This window comes from Cyprinus carpio, chromosome B25, assembly GCF_018340385.1.
Source record: "Cyprinus carpio isolate SPL01 chromosome B25, ASM1834038v1, whole genome shotgun sequence".
Classification (NCBI taxonomy): domain Eukaryota; kingdom Metazoa; phylum Chordata; class Actinopteri; order Cypriniformes; family Cyprinidae; genus Cyprinus; species Cyprinus carpio.
In genome coordinates this window covers 16,553,446-16,566,781 of record NC_056621.1, presented here as the reverse complement: position 1 = coordinate 16,566,781, position 13,336 = coordinate 16,553,446, and the positions used below count along the sequence as shown (strand labels likewise).

The following is a 13,336-nucleotide window of genomic DNA, read 5'->3' as shown; positions in this document are numbered from 1 at the left end:
CCTTGAATTATTATGTTTCATTTTTGCTTTTAAATATTGATAAGAATAATTGTTGTTCAATATTGATAACAATCATAATTGTTTCTTGAGCATCAAATCAGCATATTAGAATGATTCCTTTTTAATGATGCTGAAAATTCAGCTTTGATCACAGGAAAACATTACATTTTAAAATATATTCAAATAGAAAACACTTATTTTAAATTGCAATAATATTTTGTGAAATTACTCTTTTTAATGTATTTTTAAACATAAATGCAGCCTTGGTGAGCATAAGTAACTTCTTTCAAAAACATCTTACATCTTTTGAACAACAGTATACATGTGTACATGAAAATTGATTGTTATTTCACTGAAAGCAAAATGTTGTGCAAAGCAACAAATTCACTTTGAGAAAGAACATATCTGATAAATGCGAAGTTATGCAAGTGGGATTTTGGACCTAATCTAGCTGTTTAATAAACATGGCAATGTGTATTATGAATATCGTTAGCTCTTTGAAGAGTTGTTTGGTTCCTCTTTTGTAAGTTGATTTAGATAAAAGCGTCTGCTAAATGCATGAATGGACCAATGAGATTTCTCTGTGGGCGGAGCATGTCAAGAACCATCTCTCAGCTCTTAGAGGGCACTGAAACTGTACCTGAGTGTGTCCAGCCATCTCGATGCCAGCATCTAAAAACTCGTCAAAGTCTTGGCTGAACTTCCCAGAAGCCATAGCCAGCTGGCTGCTGTTCCCACGTGAAGACTGCACCACATCCCCGGCTGAATGATTGAGCTCCGCTGCCGTGTGGTTCAGGTCCGTCTGGGCTTCTTGGAAGGATTTGGAGCATGGAGGAAGCTGGAAAAAGTTAGGGTTGATCACTGTTGGGCCTCATTCATGAAACATGATCAGATGGAATTTCTGTCAACAGCATTTAAAAATTGCGACAATATATGTAATAACATTTTATCTGATCATTTACACAGTTTTATGTTTAGACTCACTAGTAGCTACACAGAACTGACAAAAAAAAACATACATTTTCCACAAGCAATTTTTTACTGGCCTCGCCAATGCTCCTGAGAGCCATGTCCACATCCTTCTGTCCAGGTAAGCAGTTCACACAGTTATTCAGAGAGTGAGAGACAGCCTTCGCCACCTGAAAAACACCAACAAACACACACATTCATCAATAACTCTACAAAGGCCCGGAGAGATGCGGCGTGAATCTAAAATTCAAATCAGCCCCTCGGCACAACAGAGAAATCCGTGTCCCTAATTTATGCCACTGTCACAGACATATGCCGAGCAATATGTTTGCATCCCAAAGGAGCCTGTGCGAATCAGGAGGCACGCTGGTACCTTCCAGAAAAAGAGCCGCCGAGAAACAGAGAGACAATAGAAAATAGCTCAGTTTATTGCAGATAATTGCCAAGAGGGAGCTGATGGGAGACTGATCCGGTTTTAACACAGTAGCTGAAGAAGACAAAAACTATTCTGGCCTTATATAAAGACGAATAAACACTTTTTTTGGATAACTATGTAACCAAACTTCTACTTTAGCTTGTCATTGAATAAATGTTCTCGCAGATGGGTGGACATCTGTCGTTATTTGCATGTTGTTTAAAGGTGGAATTCTACCTGTGCTAATCTCTGCTGGCTCTCAGCATCACCAGGGCACACTAGGGCTTGGTGGGCTTCGTGGATTAGCATGGCCGAGCCCTCCATTACGTGACAGGCAGAGTCCAGCATGGCCGCTGCAGCTTGGGGCTCCACGGTACTCGCTGCCACTCCCCTCGCGGCCTGGGCCAACGTCCTCAGAGCTTGAGCTGTTTCCCTGGCTGCCACACCTGCCGCAAACACACACACAAATATAAGCAATTGCAAGTATATATATTATAACTGATATACGGACCAGGATGATTAATTGGACAATTTTTGGCATATATAGCACAGTAATCTAACAATATAATCATCAGACTAATTAATAGGCCAATATTTGCAATTTTGAGATTACATTTATTACAATGATCTACCGAAATAACAGACCGATTAATTGGCCAATATTTGGCATTCTTAGATTATATCTATCACAGTGGTCTACCAATATAATCGTCAGACTGATTAATCAACCAATATTTGGCATTTTGAGATTATATCTATTACAATGATCTACCGATATAACAGTCAGACATACATATATATACTATATATATATAATATATATATATATATATATATATATATATATATATTACAGTAATCTACTGATATTACAGTCAGACCAATTAACTGTACAATATTTGAGATTCTGCTATTATATCTATTTCAGTGATCTACCGATATAACAGCTAGACCGATTAATCGGATAATATTTGCAATATTTCTGAGATTATATCAGTGATCAACCAATATATTAACAAGACTATACTTGGTATTCTGAGATGATATTTATCATAGCAATTGGGCAATTTAACACCAATTAATCAGTCAATATGCATCAACCAGACTGAACAATTTTGAGATTATATTTATCATAGTGAGTGACCAATATATTGGCCCGTCTGATTAATCTGCATAAATTTGACATTTAATATTATATCTTTCTAGCATATTAATCGACCAATATATCATCAATATTTAACACTGTGACATTATATCTATCTCGGTGATAAGCTGATTTATTGACTAGAGTGATAAGTCATTGAATTTGGCAATTATTGGTTGATTAATCTCTCAATATCTGACATTATGAGATTATTTTGATCATAATGATCAACCAATATATTAATCAGATCATTTAATCTATAATATATGTCACTAGGAGATTATAATTATCAGTGCTCTGATAAACTGGGCAGACTACAATGATATCTAGCAATCTGAGAATATTTATCATAGCAATCGAACATTTGGCATTCTGAGATTATATCTATCAGTTATCGATCAATACATCGGCCAGATCATAAATTATATTTGACATTCTGATATTATATCTACCATAGCAATCACGGCATATATCACTCTGAACAATTAATCATCTGATTTTTGATACTATGAGATTACATCTATTACAATAACTGACTGGACAAATCCGATTAATTGGATGATATTTGGCATTATATCGGTCTATCATTGTAAAAGACTGATTATCTGCATAATTAAATAATGATATCTGCTTGGCCTAATTAATCTTCAGATTGTTTGTTTTCAAAGAGAAAATGTGCCAAATAAATGTTCATCTAGTTTTGCCAATTTGTATGATTTTTTTTATTTAATTTTTTGATACCATTATTGCATTATAAATGGCGTTCAACCACATTCTTCTCTTAGTTATCAACACTGGTATCAGTCATAAAAAACTCATTCTGGTCTCATCCATGTCTGCACATCTTACATATCCATAAATAATAAGTTAGCAACACATTTGTTTTTTAACCTTATTTTTACGTCTACTGACCGACTGCAATAAACTGTAATGCAAAATGAGGGACATTTTTCAAATCTTGCTCCAAATAAAGCTTTAAGCCTCATTTTGCCGTGTGGTTGACCCAGAATGCCCCTGCTGTTCCAGCAAATGAGTGTGGAAAGAAAATAAGGCGCCATATGGGATCTGGCCTTTACTTATAGAACAGAAAGCGAAAAAAAAGGAAGGGCCAATGCAGTCAAATTGCATCAAATTGCATTATCCAGCCAAGTAGAGCCCAATTGCTGATGGTATGTTAAATCTACTGAAAATAAGATTAATGAGGGATGGGGGTTAGTTATACCCTTGGCTTGAGAAGCTGCAGGAGCTTGTTCGAGCATGCCATTAAAATCTGTCTTCAGAAGCTCCCCTGAGATTGGCGATCCAGGCAGACAGAGTGAAAAATTGATGGGTGGTGCAGGTAAGTTACAGTATCGCTCTCCTCTCAGTTTTCATGCCTTTAATTTGGAAGAAGCAGCTTTGTTGGGAAAACTCAACCAGTTTACAAGCATCTCATAGATGCATTTTTACGAGAAGAATTTAGATATTTCTGCAAATGTCTCTGTTTTTGTTGCAAAAAAAAATCGCAAAAGATACTTGGATGATTAACTACAGTACTTTTTGTTTAGCTCAGCTAGTAGAGAATTTCACTAGGGATGCCAAGGTCTTGGGTTCGATTCCCGGCAAACACACATAACAAGATATATCTCGAACGAATTGTAAATTGCTTCAGATTAAGCATGTTTGAAGCATTTATTTAAATTTGTATTCAAATAGTTCATCATTCCGTTTAACATTATTTACAAAAACAAGACATGTTCATGGATCAACATTTGCTGTTTGTGTTCTACCAAACAATCAAGGACCCAAAGTTCATCCAGGAACATGTCCTACTTGTGTAAATCCTGTTGTTATATTGCACGTTTCATTTTCAGTATAGACATATTCTCCTGAAATATTGTGTTTCATATGCTGAAAAGCAACATAGGTCATCTCACCAGTATAATGTTCATTGCCCTGGGCAGCACAGGTCAATAACTGAGCCATGGAGGAGCCCACAGCTTTAGATGTACTTCCGAGATCCTGAGCACACTTCTCCAACTACAGACACAAGTGTGAAGAAGTAACGGTGAGGACTACTGCTAAAAAGTCTGATGATTTAGTTTTATATGATAAATTTCACCTACCGATTGTCCCGGCAGCGGTTTGAGTTGTCCTTCCAGTGTGGCCATTTTAGCATCTTGTAGTTCACTCTTGAGAGTCTGAACAGCGTTGAGAGCCGAGTCGATCTCCAGAGGACCACACGCCTCATGAGCCTATGGAACAAAACACAAAGATAACAAACAAACAATCATTTTCACCCAACTTTCGTGAAAAGTTTGTCCATACACCTTAGACAGGGTAGTGCCATTTTTTATTTTTGACAGGACTGAACACAAAGCTCCGAGGGACTGAAGTACAGTGCGTTTAGTAGATTCTACTGTTGTTTAACAATATATCAGTTTTTTAACTGATAAATGTCTTTCTGAAAAAAAAAAAAAAAAAAAAAAACTACTTCCAGTAGTTAATAACCTCATAAAACGGTTTTGAAAGTGAGTTGCGCAAAATTACGTCATCTAGGACTTTTATACTAGGGCTGTGCAATTAATCGAATTCGATTGTCGTGCGCATCTCAGCAATCAGCATCACCTGCTTTCAGATGGAGCGGCTTTCATTAAGTATGTTTTTTTTTCAATTTAAGTTTTTGATGTTCGCCCTCATAATCGCAGATTAATCGCATTCGATTTCGAACGCGATATCGTCTAGCTTGTCAGTGAACTACGGCTCTTTGTAGTGAAACCCGCTCAATCTGAAAGCAGGTGATGGTGATTTAGTACTAATCACGGACCGGCTTTACTGATGAGATGCGCACGACAATTGAATGCGATTAATTGCACAGCCCTATTTTATACAGTGCCATTGTTAAGACTAAGTCTATTTGTTTTCATCCTCGTTAATTTCAATATGGCGTCTAACCCGACTAAAGTCTATTATCAATAGTGTAGAGATGTACGAAGCACGTCACTTTCAAACAATCAGCTTTCTGTTGCTCAAACTGACAATTCAATGAAAATGTTGTGAAATCTGCGTTGCCAAATTTGTCTATGTTTTTTTCAGAGCATTTTAATGTCAATAAACAGTTGAAACAGTCTGTAATACAATAAAAAGAAGAAAACTACCAACAATTGGACCGATACAGAATAAAAAAGATAAAGACTACAAACAATTTAGCCTTCTTAAACAATAGCCTAACTATACAGAAATAGTAATCAAATATAAAACTGCATAGCATTAATTAAATATAAAACCATTCTTAATTGAGTTACTAAAGTTATTCAGTGATGAGAAATGTATGATTCTCTCAATTTCATTTGTTGTTTGATTAACTTTAAATGACTCAGACAGCAGCAGGTTTATTAGGCTGCAGTCACTTTAAGACTGAATGCACAGAACTAATATACTAACAATCCTTCGATTACTTCCCAACTGTTTATGTTCACTTAAGACATAACTGATTGCGTTAACAGTAGGTGAAATCTCACCAAGACGGACATTTTGACATATTATTGTGTGTATTTGTTCATTTAAGTGCACACCCGAAGCCCAAAGTTTGTCTTAATATCTCATGGAAGGTTATTTTGTGTTATTATTGTGTTTGTTTTTTAATTTTGGTGATTTGCGGAAAATATGAGCACATCTTAAATTATAATAAAACTATAATTTCTGTCTAAACTGTCCCTTTAAAACATGAGTAATGGAAGGATGAAACTCTACGCTTGATGTAGTGCATTGGAGGAAGGTTATTATTACAGTGTGCTTCAGTATTTAAAGGTGTCTTGGATCTACTAGGAGGCAGTGAACTGTGGGCACCTTCTGTGCAGCTGTGCGCAGCTCTGCCAGGCAGGTGGCCAGGTTCTTTGCACATTGACCAAGTTGCATCGCAGCTGCCTGGTCGGTTACCGTCGGAACGGCCGCTTTAGCAGACGTCACCATTTTGCTCCCCGGCTGTTTGGAGACAAGAAATGAATGATAGGATCATTTAAACGTCAAATCAGAGCCTGCTAAATAAACAAAGTGATTTTGGTTTTTACTTGAGGGAAATTTTGGTTGGGATGTTATGGGGGTGTTTTGGACCAAGATCTTCAGGGTGGGCCTGACTGCCCCTCATTCCCTGAACTAGTTGTGGGATATGGTCAGCCACTGCCTGAAGAGCATCCACAAATCCACAGTCAGAATAGTTTCATTCAAATACAAAAAACCTGAACTAAATAGAACAGAACTACCCACAATACCTTGCAGCTGAACACGAGCTGCTGATGTGACATGGTGTTTTTATTGGATGCAGCTGCGTTCTGGGCGGCGGCAATGGTTTGCGTAGCTGCGGCTGCGGCCTGCTTAGCTGCATTCTGTTCCAGACAAATAACAATAACGAATTACAGCTTCAATAATTACTAACACAGCAAATAACAAATGTGGAAACAGTGGCAGACTATTGCATCTGGTACGGCTGCACAATTAAAAAAAAAAAAAAACAATAAAAAAAAAAAAAAAAACTAATAGCCAAAAAAAAAAAAAAAAATTGTGATAAAAAAAAAACGTAGGACAGCACTATCTGACCAAAAATGCAGTGAATATATAAATATATATATATATAAATATGACAATACAACAACAATAAATATATATTATTATTAATAATAAATATATTGCTACTACTACAATTTCTATGTAAATAAATATTATTTTATATAAATACAAATATACAAATATAAATATTAAGTAATAATAATATTATTATATAAATAAAATAAGAAATATTATTGCTATATTACATTGTAAATTAAGAAATATAAATTATAATATTTTTTACAATACATTTTTATTATTTTATTTATTTATTAGGAATAATAATAATAATAATAATAATAATAATAGTTATTAATATTATTATAATTTTACTTTACTACTACTAAATAAAACTAGTAAATAAAAATATTGTAATATTTCAATGTAAAATAAAAAAATCAAGTACTTAAGAAAATAATAATAATAATAATAATAATAATTTTATATTACAAACTAGGGATGTGCATATGTTGATTTGATGATTCGATGATACGTTTCGATTCTCGATGCCGATTCGATACATTAAAGATACATATGAAGCAGCTACCGATGCGATGCAATTTTAATTTTTTTTTTTTTTTTTTACAGTTTCTAGCCATGCAGCCTTTCTCTCTGGTTTTATGACAGCTGTACCTTTTATAGTTTTATAGTTAACAGACAGCAGATCATTAGAACATTACAATCTAAAATTGCTCTTTAAACCATTAAAATAACTAAATTAAAAGTTAAAATCACTGATTTAAAAATAAAAATAAAGAAAATGACTACATTTTAACTGCTATTATAACTATTATAACTAATTTGAGCTTAGTAATTAGTACTGTAGTATCTTTACAATTACTGCTATTATAAAAAATACACTTACATGTAGGTTTAAAATTCTACAAAAGACATTTAATGTACAACAACAAATATTTTAGCAAAATGTATATTTATTGTGCTCCGATTCGATTGTGCTGTGTCTGTTTAGTTCATTGCTCTTGCGTGCTTTGTCCACTCCTGACAACAAAATTAATATGTTTGCATGACTTTCTAACATTTACAGATGAAAAATATACCTGTGACATGTCAGGTAGGCACTGAGGAAAATGTCTTAAATGCATTAAACAGCACAGATATATTCACTGTTTTCCATGGTGGATCGATTTGATCCATGATCAACATTACATTATGGTATGGTTAGGTCTGCTTAAGAGTAAGTTTGTGAGAATTTGTGAGTTTGATTTGAATTTAATTTTGTCGTTTTTGAACCGATTGATTTGTTAGGTTATTACAAGTCAGGTTTTGGACTTTAATCCCAGTTTTTCCTCGGGTCTCTGTGGTGTTGTGATTCTTCATATTCACACAGCAGCGGTGATGAGAGAACATGCTTGAGAAACAGTTTAGAGCATAACATGCCCTAACATTTGGCATCACTCTGCACCAGGTTAGATGTACTGTTAACCATACAAAGACCCGACCGTTCTGAGTGAATTTCATTACAGGTTCAGCAAGGATTGTAGAGCATTTGGGATGCTTCTGGCGATGTCCATCACAAATGGATTTAGCAAAATCCAGTGGCAGCATGCTACACTTTAGAAGTAAGAACAAAAGAAGGCGAGCAACAAGAAAAAGATTCTTTGTTTTATGAAAGAATATTCTATGTGTGAGGAAGGATGATAGCTGGAAGAGACAGAAAAAAGAACTTCAAGAACAAAGCCATTTTTGTTGATGTGAAGAGACCAAACAGAACCAGAACGCTGGATTGCACTAACAGAAACTGTCGGCCAATGGAAAAATACCCACGATGGGAAGACTGCTACCACATACAGGCTGATAAAAAGCCACCTCTTTCTTGCTAATATGAGTTTTGACCCAAACAGACACAAAACGGGGGATGGATGCAGTTTAAAGAGCTTAAAAATGGGCTTGTATAGTAATCCATTTTTACATTTTATTAGCGTCCTCCACACCAATATAATTTAGTATGTTAAAACTGTGTGATACAAGGCAAACACAATCAAACACAGAGCGGACACTGAACAGGAGGTGGCATAATACATGTCCTCACCTCCAGCCGGTGAATCAGTTTCTTTTTGATGGCATTTTGAGCGGCTGCATTGGTGGCGACCCGTAACCCTTCAGCAGCCTCTCGCAGCCTCTGCTGCTGGTCTTCATTTTCTGGGTATGCAGCAGCACCCTGCACAAAAACAACACAGCTACTAGATTAGTCTTATGTACTGTACCTACTTCTGTGAATTGGTTTTAATAGCAGTCTACATTAATGTATGTGTGTTGTTAACATGCAACAATAGCTTGTTTTGGGTAATTTTTCTTATGGGCTATGTTCATTTTATAAAAACGTTCAAATTAAAATAAGGTTAAAAAAAGAATTGCGCTAAATAAAGTTGCATTTTTTCAGATATATAGCCACAGTAATAAAAAATGAAGTTGCAATTACAGTATGTGTAATATACACAATATAGCCACAGTAATAAAAAATGAAGTTGCAATTATTTTTAATGTTATAGTTGTTTTTGTGAATTTTACAAGATGTAGTAGTTATTGTGTATGTTAATGTGTTATTAAAAAAACCAATTATTAACCCCCACAAACCACAATTGTGAGTATATAGTCACATAATTGAGATAAAACACAATTATGGAGATATAAAGTCACAATGTGAGATACAGCCACAATTATGGAAAATAAACCACCTTATGGGACAGCATAAAACACTCAACAACTGAGATATAAAGTCATAATTATGAAATATAGTCACGATTATGGAAAATAAAACCACAATTATGGGAAATAAAAACCTCAATTGTGAGATATAAAGTCACAATTATGAAATATAGTCACAATTATGGAAAATAAAACCACAATTATGGGAAATAAAAACCTCAATTGTGAGATATAAAGTCATAATTATGAGATATTGTTACGATTATGGGAAATAAAACCAAAATTGTGAGATATACAGTAGTCACAATTATGAGATATAGTCACAATTATGGGAAATAAAATCACAATTGTGAGATATAAAGTCACGATTATGAGATACAATCACAATTATGGGAATAAAGGAACATTTGGGAGATGTAACTATGAGATACAGTCACAATAATGAAATAAAACATTACAATAATGAGAGAACATGTCACAGTTGCCTAATGTTTTTACTATGATGTGGAAATAGACTTTCAACTGACATTTGTTCCACCAAAAATAATATGCTATATTTTATAGAATAACCTGTTTTACAGTAGTAAGCAAGTGGTATCCAGGTATCAAAACACAGATTAATACAGTTAATTAATCTACATTTTTGTAAAAAAAATAAATGTGGTATAAATGTATTATATGACTGTTTTATATAGTTTATTAATTTAAATTTTTGTAGTTTAAGCAGAGGCTGTGTTATATTTTGAATATAGTCATATATACCATAGTCATATGTAAACACTGACAGTATACATACTGCATATTACTTTAAAAACTAGTAGCTAATATGTCGTTTTTTTGAATTGTTGTTTTTTTTTTTTGTTCTTTATTTGTTTGTTTGTTTGGTTAAACAGAAAGTGAAAGGCAATTCTCAGAGGACAAAGTTGTCACAGATAAATCCCAGACTCGGTCAGCCCTGTGAAGGGAAATTTGTCAGTGACAGCAGAACTCTTAGCTACACCAGCCACACATTTACGGCGCATTACAAAACATTCAATGCAAAGAGGAATTAGGGGCTGTCTGCTCCATCTCTGTTACCAAGGAAACTGTCTGTGGCTCATTCCTCCTCTTTACGTTTGATAATGGCAGTGATGTTGTGATTAATGTATCATGTATCAAATGTGCCTAACAAACCATATGCTTGCACTTCATATGGCTGCATAAGAATCATATCCTGACCATTTATACTTCTCTGTGCTGCTGATGGGGATTGAAAATTGAATCTGTGGTCCATCTTATCACGAGTCAAATCTAAATGATGGCTCAGGGCTCTTTTAGGTATCGGAGATGAAGCAGTGATGAGGAGGAACACATTACAGTGTGGCTGCTGATTTTGGGTCCTTCTGATTTTGGATATATATAAGGAAACATACAAAATACCCTACAACGAGCATTCTTTTTTACCCTTACAAAAAGATCTGTGGCAGTACCATAGTACAGTGATGGTATCATGTTAAACATTTGATATAGTACTGAATGATTAAATATCATATTACCATGATATGACAAGGTATTCCAAAGAGTAACATGATCGTGCCATGGTATATGTCCTAAAGCATGGAGCAGCCATGATGAATATTCAAAAACATGGTATTACCATGCTGCACATATACACATGCATACATACAGTACATAAACATACCTACATACATACATGAACCCAAACAAACACACAAAAAATAAAATGGAACATAAAACAAAAACTCCAAAACAAAACTGAAAAACCCAAACAAATAAAAAGAAAACCAATACAAGACAAAAAACCAAAACAACAAACAAAACAAAACAAAATAAAATAAAAAAAATAAAAAATAAAAACAAAAAAAAAAGAAATCAGAAAACACAAAAAACAAACTAAATGAAACAAAAACTCTATAACAAACTAAAAAAAAAAAAAAAACACACACACGGTCCATGTACTTTTGCGTCCATTTGTTTTTCGTTTTTTAACTTTGTTTGTTATAATGAGAGACTCCCGAGCATGCAGTACTGAACAAAACTGTGGCATGGAGTGGATTGGAACTTAACCGCTTGGCCATTGCGTTTAGGAAATCAACTTGGTGATTGGCTACACTGATCAGTGCTACAAAAACACATTGAAAAAAATAGAAACCTTTGAAGCTCTCCAGAGTTCAAACTCATAATCCACACTGAAGTATATGGATAATATGTTTCGCCAGTAACCTATTTCTTCAACTGAGGTGCTTTTGCTTTCGTTTGTTCCCTCTCGCACTCCCGTAGAACCAGCCCTGGAGTGACAGTTAATTGCAAATAAATGTAATGAGTATTTCATACATGCTTTTATGTGTGAAAAATGATAAATATTATAAGAATGTCGAAGCCAAGTTACTGGTAGCCACGTCAGTAGCACTAAGGGGCCCTTAACATCTGTATAGAGATGCTAAAAAGAGCTAGAAATTAAATTTATCATTTATATACATTAAAAAACAGGCATAATATAATTTTTATGATTTTTACATTTTAAATTAGAATTTTCAATAATGAAAATTTGTTTGCGTGCGTTTAATTTATTCATCAGTGTTTGAACCATTAAAGAAGAAACCACATTTTTCGTACACACACACACAAAAACACACAAAACAGAACTTGAAAAAAAAAACCCTAAACCAATCTAAAAATCCAAAACAAAAACCAAACAAAAAATAAAAACAATTTAAAACAAACATTATTTAAAAAATAGAAAATTATTATTTGGTGGAAATTGTCATGGTACAAATATAATTTCATGGTATGAAATGATGGCATAATCCAGGTGTTTTTTATACTGTAAATGCAGAGTTTGTATCTTGCTCTAGTTTTTATACCTTCGCAGCTTCCACCATTCTGGCAGTGGCATCGGCCAACAGCTTGGCAGCCGCGAGCAGTTTCTTGGAATTATCCAAATCGATTTCAGCCTCGGCGTCAGAGCGCATTGCATTCACCAAGTCCGAGGTGGCCTGGGCCAGAACCCGCGCCTGTCGTACCATTTCACCTGTAAATGTGAAAATAAATGTAATTTAAATGCCACAATATCAGCATGCTGTGTGGGCAGAATTTATATTTCTTCAGAAACACCATTCTTGGCTCCATCCACAGCATATTCACTGTCCTTGACTCCAGACTGGAGGAGAAAAAAACCAACAGCCATTCCACGTTTATTTGATGTGTGTGAATCTGGCTCCGCTGAAGCTGCTCTCTTTGAAAATCAATCTTTCTGCATTCTCTCTGCATATCGCTTCAGGAACCGAAGTGCTCAAATGGTTGTGCACCCCTGTGACCTGAAGTACATCATTGATCGATGGCCCTTTCAAAAGCGTGCCTACTCGTTTTCCATAAATGGACTCTGTATTTCCCGAACACCTACAGAGATCCAGAAATACAAGCTTTGACAAGATTATCAAGGGAGAGAGGTGTGCTTAAGGGGTGTTTCACCTCTCGAAACGTAGGACGGATTCAGTGTGAAAATAGTAAGCTTGTTAAATCAACATGAAGCAGCATTCACCCATTTTATTTTCTCT

The 13,336-nt window shown here is 34.8% G+C and overlaps 1 pseudogene; it reads right to left on the bottom strand.

The window, feature by feature from the left end:
* LOC109098077 overlaps positions 1-13,336 on the bottom strand; it is a 148,574-nt pseudogene that overhangs the window by 33,196 nt on the left and 102,042 nt on the right.